Source organism: Thalia democratica, chromosome 8 (genome assembly GCF_965202585.1).
Source record: "Thalia democratica chromosome 8, ktThaDemo2.hap1.1, whole genome shotgun sequence".
NCBI lineage: Eukaryota > Metazoa > Chordata > Thaliacea > Salpida > Salpidae > Thalia > Thalia democratica.
In genome coordinates this window covers 48,931,621-48,944,692 of record NC_139172.1, presented here as the reverse complement: position 1 = coordinate 48,944,692, position 13,072 = coordinate 48,931,621, and positions in this window count along the sequence as shown.

Below are 13,072 nucleotides of genomic sequence, written 5' to 3'. Positions count from 1 at the left end.
CTCTATCAATCTATGCTAAATACAGTGACCTTTGCATCTTTACGCACTCGTGACGTTACGCACTCTTGTTTAGTTACGCATTTTAGAATTCTAAAAAAATCAAAAAATAAAAATTCAATTGTTTTTAATATTGCACAAACTAGGTTTATTGTATACTTTTAATTTAAAATAAGATTTTAATTGCTAACTCACCTCTCTATATCTTTAGACTTAGTATACTTATGTTCTTTGAATAATTGATAAACATTTGTTTATACCTCACTATATCAGAAATTTTGTTAAAAATATTTTTATCAAACTTCTTATGTTTTAATTATTCTTCTTTAAAAGAAGAATCCATTGCAGCACTAAATGCATAATTTTGTAAAAGGCTATAGAAACAAATTTTAGTATAGACACCACACCATTTCTTAATTCGAAACAAATGCAAAATTATAAATTAAATTTGGAAAGTAAAATAAAATATAAATGTTAAGTATCAAATAAGTCACATACAAATAAAGATAAAAAAGTGACTTTAAAAACTATAAAGAGAACGGAAAAGAAATATTTTTATTATTTAACACGCATTTTTTTAGAGAGTTATTACTGTTTAGGTTCGATATATTATTATAATAACAAAAGCAACAGTTATATTTAAACAGTAAAATAAAATGGGTCCGATAAAATCTATTTTAGTAATTCTTTTCAGTTTTGTATCAAATTGCAGTAAAAAGTGCTCAAAAGAAGTAAGGTTTGCGTTATTGTTTCCACAAAAGATGAACTTCTCGTAAAAAATATTCCTGTAAAAAATTTTGCTGTAAGTCGAACGAAACAAATAATTAAGTAACTAACAAAAAAAAACTATTTTCAAATTGGAACTGTTCAATTGAATTTTTGTTTTGTTTTATGTTTAACAAAATAAAGTTGGAAATTGTAGCGCTATTAATCAAAGTAGCCTTATCAATTTATTAATTAAATTGAATTTTCAGTGCTTAAATTTCAAAAAATTACTAGCATTGAAAGCTTTCTTAAGAAAGAATATTATAAAAAAAAGAAGTATCATATATAATAAAATCTTTAAATTTAAATCAAAACAACATAAACAAATATCTAACTGTGAGCCTTTTATAACTTGCATAATGTTGACCACACTTCGTGCTATTAAAGCCAGCAACGTAGATGTCCAAAAGGTTTTATGTAGAATAATTATGTTAAATGAAAATACAAAGTATGATAGGAAAATCATCATTAGCAGCATAGAACAACAAAGCGTCGCAATGTTTAAAACTACACATCGCGGATGAAGTATCTCGTATCTGTAAAATTTTTATTATAATTCAAATTTAAATAAAGATGCGTAACTTGAAAGTTATGACAATTTTATATATTTTTACACAAGATAGTATTTATAAGTTCAAAACTGTTTATACACATTAACCAAAATCCCTCACCAAATATAAATTTATAAACTTTTTTTGTGTCTTAATTATTATTAAAATCAAATAAGTTAGTATTTTAAGTTTTTCAATAAAAAATGTACATTAACAATAAAGCTTACCTAAACTTGCAAATACTACATTCAGGTTTGCCTCCTTTAGTTTTTATCCATTTAATTAAGCAACTTTCATGTACAAATTTCGTTCCACCTACATAAAGATAATTATAAAGACTTATTACAGATAGATTATATATAACTGTGTTTATAAAGCGTTAGTGATCTACCCAAAACCCTGATCCGGTTGTTTTGTCCTTTGATGCAGACCATGCTAGATCCTAGAATTAAGCCAGACAATTAAGCCAGACCCAAGATCCAGACCCTAGTGTATTGTGACTAGATGCGGATCATGCTGGATCCTTTTTAATAATTTTAAAAAGATCCGGGTCCGGCTGAGTTCTAAATAAACAAAATGGATCATAGCTGAGATTTGGACTCATCCAAGTTCAGTTTAATGGCAAAGTTTAGCACCTCGCGGTCAGCTTGTTTAAGATTTATATGAGATTTTAGTCTTAGAAAGATTTGTTACATAAACGTTCACTGCTTATTAGTGACTTTTAAATTCCTTAGTAATTAATCGAGATTTTTTACTTCGACAGTTTAATAATAGTTTATTTGTTTTTATGAGGATTTATTTTGAAGAAGAGTGAATATATGAAATTAAACTATGTTTTAAAAATTTGTGCGGACAAAATAGAACGTAAATATCAAAAAAATTATTAGAGTTAAGAGATATGAAATTATGTAGAAGTTTTTTAAATACTAATTTAATGAAAAGAAATAAAAGATTTTAAGTTATAAGTATTACACTATTAAAATTGAGTTCGACCTTAAAACTTTAGCGTTGAAAATAATTTCACAAATATAATAATGCGTCCAGTACTAAGTAGTTGGTTTACCATAAAATAAATTCCAGTTATATTGTTAGAACTTGAAAATGGAAATTTGTTTACACTTTGTTGAACTACTTAAACACATATTAAAGCCGCAGTGTAGTATAAAAAACGCATTGCTTCCAAGTGTATTACCACATGCGTAAGTGTTGATTTTAAATTTCAATTTAAAAGTTAAACTTAGCAACATTGAAAAAAAGTATAGAAGAAATTTTTAAAATAAGGTGTTTTATTACAAATAACAGCATAAACTTATACCTTTATAACCACAACTTGTTGTTAGTCACAACAGCTGTTGATCTACAGAATCGACTTAAATTATTTCCTTTTTATATGAAACAGAAGGTTAAAAAGTTGTGAAAATTAAAAGTAAAAAAGGATAGTTCGGGTTAGACTAGACATATTTTTTACTTCCTTATGATAAAGCAAATTTATCATAAATTTTAATTATCTACAAATGATGTTCCCAGTTGTTTTTGGTTTTTCTACTTCTCGTTCAAAACAAAAACAAGTACAGTCACTCACAAAAGCGAACAGAAAAACTCAGATGATCAATATATTGAGTAAGAAATCTTGTTGTTTTGCTTGAATATTTTACCTTAACAAGTTAAAAAAGCCGAAGCCTTGTTTTATTAGAAGTAAAACAACAAAATGAACCAACATCTCAGCAGGCTTTAAAAAAAGTATATTTCTGTTTATTGTGAAAGGTTACTTTATAAAGCTAGGAACTGGTACGAGCAATAGCAAAATAGATTGCTTCAAAAGACTGGTGAAAAGCTTTAAATTCCTTATCACATCTTTGAAAAGCTAGAATAAGTTTATTTGTAGCTTGGTAGCTTTTATTTATCTTAAGGTTTGCTAAAAATTGAATATGCGTATTTTTATAACAACCTTTGTATATAAAAGTTCAACTTAAGCCTATCACAAAAATCATTAAAAAGATTTCTTTAACTTTTAAGCATTTCAACTTTAACCAGATCTTAAATAGTGGACTCGATAAGTCACTATGAAGTACAATAGAACAAAAAAACCTAGTTGAAATAAAAAATATAATGTCATCTATAAAGGCTGTACAATAAAGATGTTCTAAAGGGGATGAAAAATTACTGAGAAGTATTTTGGCTATTAAAGTTTTGTTTTAATCATTTAGACAGTTGCTTTAACTACAAATTATACATTTTATATATAAATTTCAGTTTTTTCAAACTAACCTTTACAGTTACAAGGAGATATAAGTTTGTCATCATTTTCACTGAGACATATGTAGCAACCTGTAAAAATAATCAGAAAAATTAAAAACAAAAACAATATTTTATCTATCAATATCTAAAAAACAGTAAAAGAAACATAAAAATTTCAAATAAGTTGAAGTAAAAAAAGAAACTTTAAAATATAAATAACTTAAAGTATATATAGAAACTTTAAAAACAATTCAAATTTTACTAAACTTAATATTAACAGATACTGCATTGTTACATTTTCAATTTGCTTCTTATTCAAATACAAAAAAACTGAGTTTTTTTGAAAGCTTTTTTTTTTTTATTAAAAACTAAATAAAACAAAAGTTTATTTGGAAAAAAAGTTGTTTTAGTAGAAAATAAAATTACCACTTTGTTTTTCCATTGATTCAAACAATTTATTGTTAACAGTTTACAAAAATTCCTAAAATTATATATTTTATGTTGTCAGTAATCAAATAATTTTTTAGAACACTATACTTTATGTATACTCGTGAGGTTTTGAGAAACCATTCTGAAAGTTCTGTAGTTAATGTTTACCCTCTGTATTTAAATAATAAGTAAAATCATTCAAATTAAAAATTTATAAGGTGCTCTTTCAACAACCAAAATTAAATGTAAGTTATAAGAGGTTAAAATAAACAAAACTTCTTTTGTTGCAATGCAAATTTGCGAAAATCACAGAAGTTAGATCTTTTTAAAATTATAGATAAATGCTCTACCTATAATTAAAAAGGACCATATATCACGCTTGAGTTGGTCAATTGACAAAAGGAGGAAAATTAGCACTATTGTATTTTAATTATTGTATTATTTAAAACATATATATGTAAACATATATATATCATCTAAAATATTTGGTAAAAAGCTAGTATTGTCCATTCTTTTAAGTAATATTTGAAGGAAAAAAAAAGTCATTTATTTACCTCAAGTTTTAAATATATTTTTTAATTATCTTATGGATTATACAGGGTTGCCCAATATTTGTGTCAAAAATATGTCCTTGGTGACCTTAACCTGTCTTAATGTCGTCCTTACTTTTTTCAAGACTTTCAAAAGGTATTTTGACTTTTTAAATTTAATATAAACTAAGTTGTGAAAGAAAACTTGTTCTAAAATTGTATAAATTTACACCAATATCAACTTAATTTAGTTTATAACCTAAAAAATTACGTGTTTTAATTATTAATAAACTTTAAAGCTTTACTAAGTTTTTTATAAAAATAGCAAATTTTCATAAGTCAGCCTGAGTTTTCAAATTAATTCAAACAACATTGAGTTATCCTGAGATTAAAAAAAAAAATAAATATCCTGATTGTTTAGCTGAGTATCCTAAATGCAATATTTGGATGTTTTAAGTTTCATTCAAAATGGTTTTAATATTATGTTAATAAAGTGATTTGCATCTTATTATGAATATAAAGCAAGTACAATAAAAATTCAGTTTTGCAATCTAATAAAATACCCTATATATTAAACAACACTACAACACTATCTGTTTGATGACAAATCACCTAAAAAACAATGAATCAACAAATTTCAAAAACTTTGATTTATTTTTTAAGGTTTTTAATAAGATAAGTTTTGAGATATTAAAAGTCCAGGCCAGGCTAGGTAAAAGGCAGTGTTCAATTTGCTCAAGGTTGAAATTACTAACATAGAATAAACAAAAGTTTAAAAATAGCTTCTGTGCTCAATTGGTATGACAACTTTTAGCATTTTATCAACTCTAGTAAAGTCTTTATGGACTGAATAAGTACAACACTATAAATCTTTATTGGAATGTATTAGAACAGAAATAATAAAATGAAGTTTTATTTTTGGAGTTCATTATTCTAACAATGTACGATTACAGTTTATAACATGTAGTATATATAAGAAATGATAATATTTTACTTAAATTCAAATTCAAAAACTTAAAAATATAATTATTAAAGTGCACAATATTTTTAAATCTTTTTTGTCTCACATAAAATATTGAATGATTATTGCATTACTAAGATGTAGTTTTTTTCTTTTGTAACGAAATAACTTTGGTTGTATTAATTTGAAATGACTTTTATTTCTAGCCAGATTGACTTATTAAATGAGCTAAAATTTAGGATTTTATGATTAGTTTATTGTTATTTATAAGAAAAAAAAGTTGCATTGAAAATTTCATAAAAAAATTGCAATTTTTTTATATAAAAATTTACAGAAAATAGTGCTTTAATATCTTTCAATACAATAATTAAATATATAAATTAATAAAAAAGATTAATTTCTTCCGATTTTTTTTTGTTAAAAGTATACCAACATAAATATACATAATAAATACATAACAAAAATTCATACCAAGTTCACTACAGAACAGTATAAAGTCTAACTTCTACTCAGTTATTGTTGAGCAGATGCCCTCTAAGAATAGTCAGTAATCAGTATTGAAGCATAATTGAGAATATTTTAATTATTTCCATATACAAAAAATATAAATATAAATAAACCAGGTTGTTGTTTTCAATTCTAAAAAATGACAATTTTGATACAATAATAATAATATATTACAAAGTTATATGGTATTTTAAATTACGTATCAATATAAACAAATAATGTGTTTTCACTTAGTAAATATTAGAAAATACAACTGTATTTTAGACAATTGTCAGTTGTAGCTAATAAAGAGTTAGCAGCTTAATTGATATAAAACAGCATTAGGATTAATAAGTGTTTTACAAATAAACAAAGTTTCTATGTTGTTTTTTCTTAAACTTTTGTTAAAGTTAAATAGTTAAAAATTAAACAAATATTATTTAATTTCTAATTGGTATGTTTTTACATAAAGAAACAAAACATTATTTGTATTTTTATAAACTGTTATCCTATACTTGACTACATGTTAAACAAAAAACAAAATAAACAAAATTAAAAGTTTGTAACAAGATATCTAATTGCACTTGATAGCTACTTTAATTTAATGGAAAGTTTTGAGCTAAAATATATGTTCATCCAAGCGTTTAAAAGAAAGCTCGGAAAAACAAGTGTTATACTGATGCAAGTCAATTTAAGGAGAACGATTTGATGTTGATAAACTTTTAGCATTGCTATATTAACCAGCTACAGAGAGTGGTAGGAAATTCTAGCCACAGCCTGTTGCAATAAACATATTATTCATGTTGAATAGACACTTATAATCTTTTCTTGTGTTATTTAAAGTATTTTTTATAAGAAATTTACATTTTTTATTTATTTTTATTTGAATCCTAAGTAGTTGAATCTTATTTGGTTTTATAAGTTCTTAAAGCAAATTCCTGTTAGATTGATTCTTGTGTGAAGTTTTGACCTCATTTAAAGAAGTTTCTAAAGAATGATGTTTCCTATATATTTGGAAGTATTTGCAGTATTCTTACTATAAAGTATGCCCATTAACTTCATGCTTAGTTTTATGTAGAGTAGCCCTAAGCATTATTTAATCTCAGTATTTAGTAGGTTACCTACATCCTTAGGTTACAAATTTTTAAAAAAAAAGTTATCATCATTAGTTTAGGGTTGTGAAAGGCTTTTAGAAAGTTTTTTTTCAGATTTTTGAAAGTAGAAGTTTGTTTCTTGAACATTTTAAGTATAAGTTATATTTAAGTTAAAAAATAAATTGAAGTACAAAAACTTTAAAAACTTATTAGATCATCATTACCACCACACTAAAAAACTAGTATAACACAAAGCTTGTATCCAGAACTTATTTTAAAAAGTTTTCAATATTATCATGTATATTGGCCAAAATTCAATGAGCATATCATCAAAAATAAGTAGTTGTTCAGTTTTCAGAACTCTTTATTTTTGGAATCACCAAAACCCTGTTTTTAACCAAAATAATTGAATCTAGTTTATCCTGAAGATATACGACTAACTTTTATTGGCATATACAAAGTTTATTTCTTGCATAATTTTCTGTTAGAAAATAAGTTCGTATTCTTAAACTTTTAAATAATTCTTTAAAAGTAAAAAGTATACACAGCTAATAAATTTAAAGTCAAGCTTTATTTTTGCTCTGGTGTTATAATTAAAACATTTGAATAAATTTCTTTGAAAATAATTTTATACTGGACTAATAAATTGTCTTTAAGATATCTTTAAATTTTTCCACAACTTTAAATTCAGTTTCTGTACATGCAACTAGAAATAGTGTTTTATTGAGTACTAAGTCGATAATATATGACAACAATATATAACTTTGAAATTTACTAAGTTAAGTATTTAGTCGTGTATAAAAATCAATTATTAGTATCAAAATTTTCAAATGTATTTAACTAGATTAACAATCTTAAAATAAATATTTAATTACTAGATTAGGTTTTATTAATAAACCTGGAAGTTGAAGATGTTTTATTTAAGTAAAATTTGTTTAATATGCGTTTTTTTTTATTAAAATTTGTCTAGTTTTTTTTTTGTTTTAATTTAAAATATTTTAAATTAAAATTAGTCATTTCTTAAATTTAATTTTTTTTAATAAATCAGTGAGCTATACGCAATGGTTAGTTTATCTTACATTAGTTAGTGTTATACAACATTAAAAATAATGCAGTCTTATTTTATATTTTGTACAAAATTTGTTTTTGGACTTGGTTTCACTCTAAAAAGGTACATATATTGAAAAAATTGTCAACAATTTTTATGAAAAAGTAACATAACTTGCAGCTTAATAACAAAATCAGGATTTTAGTTGTTATTTAAATTGTTTTGCTTAAGTTAAAGAGTTTAGTTTTCTAATAAGATGTTTTATTTGTAATTAAAATGTTTAAAGTTTTAACAATTATATGTAGTTGAGAAGTTTTAGTTAGTTATGTAATTTTATAAATTGTATTATAAAAAGCTTACAATACAAAATACTTTAAAATTAAGAAAACAACCCTACTGAAAATAGTCTAGACAGCCCCTGCTAGCAGTTATCCCTTTTTTAGATTATTCATTTATTTTCTATAAATGTGTTTTCTAGAAAAAAATACAAATATGGTTTCTAATTTGGCAGATGTCTTCTTCACTATAAATAAAAAAAAAAATATTTATTGTTTAGTAGTTGTATTTTCAAAAATAAGACTCCAAATATATCATTCCTATTTTTAAAGAGTGCCTAATATTGTTAAGTTTGTATCTTAATTAATTTATTTTAGCTTTGAGTTTTTATAAAAATTAAACAAAGTTTAAAGATGACGTTAAATTACTTTTTTAAGACAAATCTATAATATTATTGCTTGTGAATTTAGTTTTTTACCAAGTAAACTGTAAAATTAACTTTAGTTTAATATTAAATTTTACTTTTGTTGTTAGAATTAATTCAGTTGCCCTGGCTTAAATTTGAACATTAAAATAAGCTTGTAGCCACACTTTTGAAATGTTATCTTGTAATTAATTTTAAAGACTTGTTTTAAATTTTATTGCTAAATTTTAGATAAAAACAAGTAACCAGATTTTTTTGAATACTATTGATCTTTTTTATAGTATATATTAGTTTTATATTTACTTAAATACTACATTTAAAGATTAATTTTATTAACAAACTTACTCATTAATACTTAATAAATGTTGTAAATAACTAATTTATCTAAAATACCAGTTTCGGCATAAAAACTTTTATTTTCAGACTTCCAAAAATTGTATTACCATTTTGTAATATATACTTTTACATTTTAGCTTAATAAAAGCAGTAGGCTTGTTGTTCAAACACAACTTAGATAATTTTCAAATTTCTTAAGCCAAAAAAAAACTATTGCCCTAGAAAATTTTGATATGGTTCTGGCATTTTAGTCGTTCATAACCATAAACCTACTCCCCTGATAACTTTTTGTTTTTAAGTTTCGAAAGTTATCTTAAAATTTCTCACAGCCTTAGTTAGTTTACATTTTAAATTTAAATTCAAATGGAACAAAGTCCTGGAATTGATAAAAAGTTGTACAAAATCAGATACGATTTCAACAACAACATCAACCACAGAAAGAGTGGAAAGAATATTTATACAAGTTTAAAACTTTAAACAGAAACTACACAATGTTAAACAGCTACAATATTAACATAAAATACAACAATCAATTTCATAACTTACAGTTTTATTTTGTTTTTATCAGATGGAATTTAATCATAAGATAATAACTTTAAAAATAGATATTGTTTGTTGTTGATATATGTTTAAATTGTAATGCATTCTTTTTTCATATATTTTGTATAACTTGTGATTTTGGCCTTTAAATTTATTTTACAAAGAAATTTTGCTGTGAATTTATTGCAGTAAGTACATATAGCTACAAAGGTGCTACAGAAAAACAACAAACATGGTTGCATAGTGAAAAAAAAAAATAACTGGTGCACGACTCAGCTAATTAAAACATTTCAAATTCTTTATAAAAAATTGAAAGGGCCACAAATAAAAAAGTAATGTGTATTCAAAATATAAAAAATATGTATGTAGGTCCTATTAATATCTACAAGTCGTTTTTTTTTTGCAATACATTAAATATTTTTTGAGATATGGCTTAAATAAAGTAAAAAACATAGTTATTTTTAGTAGCTTACAGATATCTTGAAAAATATTTAAGATTTGCAATAAATAAAAAAGTGGCTTGTAAATATTTATAAGATCTACATGAATATATTTTATTTATATTCAAATTTATATTACTTATTGAGATATTAAAAAAAAAATCTTTTTTAAAGAATTTAATTGTCGGAATTTTAGTTATCCGAATTTGAATTGTCATATAACATTTAAAGAAAACATAACTTATGTCTTGTTTTAAACTACATGTTATCTTTAAAAAAATCTTTAAAGTATGTTTTTAAAGAGGAGAATGACACTTGTAAAATTATTCAAAACTATAATAAATTGTTTAAAATATACATATAACTTGACCTATAAATAATAAACATGTTTAAAAATTTATTTTTTGAGTTATTAAGAAAAAACAACTTGATTTGCTAACATAATAGTTGTTTTGATAAAAATCCATTTAACTTAATAAACTTAACTTTTTCCTAATTTTATCCATTATTTTTTTATGGTTAATAAATTCTTATTAAAACCTGTCTTGAGCCACTCTATTGTAGGAAATGTTTATTTTTTGATTATTTTAAAAATATTGTTTTAAAATATAAGTTTTAAAATAACTCATTCTAAGGTAAAAGATATAAAAATCCTTTTGAAAACGGAAAACCTTAAACTACTTTATTAAATCTTTTATTGGAATTTGTGTGCAAAAACTTGATGATGCTCTACTTAGAATGATTGTTTATTATTTATATATTGTTTAATTATTTAGTTTACTGTCAAATGAAGAAGTTTTAAATAAAAAGTTTATTGCAACCCTAGTCTAGTAAAATAAATTAAAATAGTATCACTGTTACTTTAACTGGAGCAGTTTCCATAAAATTTTTTTAAACTACAGTTTAGTTGAGTACATTTATAAAAGTATGTATTTATATTTCTTCACAAAAGGACTTAACAAACTCTTGCTACTTAGGAAGCTCAGGCTATTTTGAGATTAAAAAAAATAGGCCAACTGCTGCAATTCTTTCGAATTATTTGTACATACCAGAAACATTTTACCTAATTTATCTATGTTCCATTTCCATGTAGAGAGTTTTAAATTCCATTTTGCACAAATTTGACAATACTTTTATGTTCATTTCAATGAGTGTAAAGTTAGCTTGAATAAGTTTTTTAAAAATGTCCAAACTTTGGATCAAAATACTTTTCTTATCTTAATACTTAATTATAAACTTTTTTTCTTCTATAGAACGGTCCTTTGTCTTTCATTAAAGAAATTTTAATTGGATTGGGGTTTAATTTTTTTAGTTGGGCCCTTTATGAAAAAAAAAGTTTTTTTTTTTTTCATTTTTTTTTCTGTGTGAGTAAATAAAAATGATAATAATATTTTTTTCTAGTGTTTTTAATAATATGTATAGAAACGGTTATAATTTATTTTACTATCTGTCAATATTTTGTACAATTTGGCCTTAATAAGTTTTTTTATAACTATTTTATTTTATAAGCTTAAGTTCATAATTCATAAAACTTATAAAACAAACCAATTAGAGCCAAAATAGAAAAAGTTTTAACAATTAGTAAATAAAAAATAATAGCTGTATCTACACATCTTATTATGAAAATTTGATTTTTTATTTTACACTCATACTCAGAATTTATAAAAATTTAGAAAAAAAACCCAATTTTAGTTTTAACTTTATTTTTCAATTAAAGACAAAGGACCGTTCTATAAAAAAAATAATTAGCTTTTAAGATAAGGAAAACATATATATCCAAAGTTCGGAGAATATTTAAAAATTGTACGAGCTAACTTCACACTCATTTAGTTCAACTCACAAAAATATTTTCAGCTAAGTTATCTCGCCCTTTATATCTTTTGTTAGTTAAATCAGCGATTTGATTAACTAATTTTAAATGCACATTCGAAGAATCAAATACTATACATTTTTATTTAAAGAGAAAGAATAAATTAGCTTAACTTAGTCAATTCATGCATTTATTTTGGTGTATAATTTATTACTACTATAGAATTAAATTTTTTAAGTGATTTATTATATAGTAAAATGTTCAAGTTTGATCGATTTGTTAGAACATTGTTTAAAACTCTAAAATACTATAGGTATGATTGTATGATTTGTAATAAACTAAAGCAAAGTATATATCTTTTCAGAACTTAAAAAATGTCGGTATCAAGCTCTCAGGATGATTTAGATAATAAAAGTGATGATCTTGAATACAAAGGGTCATCACGTGATACAAAATATATTTTGAAATCTTTTAAAGATTCTTCAAACAGTTTACAGAAAATGTTCATTGAAAGAATTACAAATCTTGAAAATGAAAATTCAAAATTGACAGAGGATCTAGAGAATACTATAAAAGAAAACAAAGTTTTTAAAAAATTGAATTTGCGTTTAAAGAAAAAGGTTGAACAGATAAAAAACAAAGATGATGAAATAAAATGTTTAAAGGAAAATATTACAGAACTAAATATGAAGTTGTTGATAATGAAAACTTCACTTAAAGAAGATGATCAATCGAACTTATATAAAATACCAATTACTAGTGAAGTGGAAAATTTAATTGAAGAACAAACTTCAAAAAATTCAAAAAGTATGTATGAAAAATTAATTTTAAACAATGAAGAGAGTTTTTATGATGGAACACGTGAAAGTAAAGTAAAAAATTCATCTAAAGAGTCAACTTCAAATGATGAAAAAAGTATGAATGACCATTTAACTTTAATTGATGAGAAAGTTTAAATGATACATCATCCAAAAGTGTTATGACTATTTTTCAAAAAGAAAAAGTCACAAAAAATTTGGGGACTTTAAATGAAGAGTCATTAAATAATAAGATATTAAATTTTTGTGACGTGCCAGTAACTGTTGATGTGGTAAATTTTTATGACGAACTATCCAAAATTGAAGTAGAACACCTAAATAACAAACAA